This window comes from Bison bison, unplaced genomic scaffold (genome assembly GCF_000754665.1).
Source record: "Bison bison bison isolate TAMUID 2011002044 unplaced genomic scaffold, Bison_UMD1.0 scf7180017864155, whole genome shotgun sequence".
In the NCBI taxonomy this organism is placed as follows: Eukaryota; Metazoa; Chordata; class Mammalia; order Artiodactyla; family Bovidae; genus Bison; species Bison bison.
Genome location: NW_011494727.1, coordinates 597,555 through 598,762, shown reverse-complemented (window position 1 = coordinate 598,762; position 1,208 = coordinate 597,555).

The following is a 1,208-nucleotide window of genomic DNA, read 5'->3' as shown; positions in this document are numbered from 1 at the left end:
ACCAAGGTGCCTTGGGGCGGTAGAATGCGCTCAAAACCCAGAGACAGGCAGAGAACTTGCTCTCTGAACTCCTCACAGACCTTTCTGACTCTTGATTTGTTTCAGAACAATTGGAGGAGAGCTGCAAACATTGACATGATAAGATGTTGCACCCCTTTCCCGCTTCCTCCTTTTCCAGCTGTCTCCCATGTGTCCCCAGTTCGCTGCCAGCTTCTCCTGGTGGTATGACTATGCCCTGCAAGGCTGTCAGGACTGTGGTGCCTATTAGCCTCCTGACGGGATGCCAGAGCAGCGACCTTCATGAAAACGCCTTCTAGGGATTCATGCTGTCTGCTGCCTCCCAGCTCCTCCTAGTCAAGGTTTCTTCCTCACGAGAAAGCCAACTTTCCTTTTTCAAAGAATTGATTCTTTTTTTTTTTTTAAGCTGTGGTAAAATACAAATAGGGCTTCCCAGGTGGCGCTAGTGGTAAAGAACCCACCTGCCAGTGCAAGAGACGGAAGAGACGCAAGTTCAATTCCTGGGTCAGGAAGAGCCCGTGGAGGAAGGCATGGCAACCCACTCCACATGGCAACCCACTTCAGTATTCTTGCCTGGAGAATCCCTTGGACAGAGGAGCCTGGCAGGCCACAGTCCATAGGGTCGCGAAGAGTCAGACATGACTAAAGCGACTTAGCATGCATGCAAAATACAAATAACATAAAATTTACCATCTTAACTATTTTCAAGTTCAGATATTTTATCATTCAGTGGCATCAAGTGCATTCACATTGTTCGACAACCATCCATTCACATTGTTCCACCATCCATCTTCAGAATTAATCTTGCAAAATGAAACTCTGTACCCATTAAACAAGAACTCCCATTTCTGCTTCCCCCAGCCCCTAGAAACCACCAGGCTACTCTCTGTTTCTATGAATTGGACTTGGACTACTATCTCTCCGTCTGAGGAGGCAAATCTATACTGCTGTCTGGCACAATCTTTAGAGATCATTGTGTGCTATTCCAATTGGAATTTTTCACATCCAATTTTTTTCTGGAATATTTTGTATATCCAGGGAGGCCTTCATGTACTCAGGACTCTCTAGGGTACCACACTGCCTCCAGCATCCTGGGATGCTTTCACATACCCCAGCAATGATCTGCATCTTCAGGGGGTTGGGCTCTAAGGCTGCACACAAGCTGGAACCCAAGTAGGATCAAAACTCCC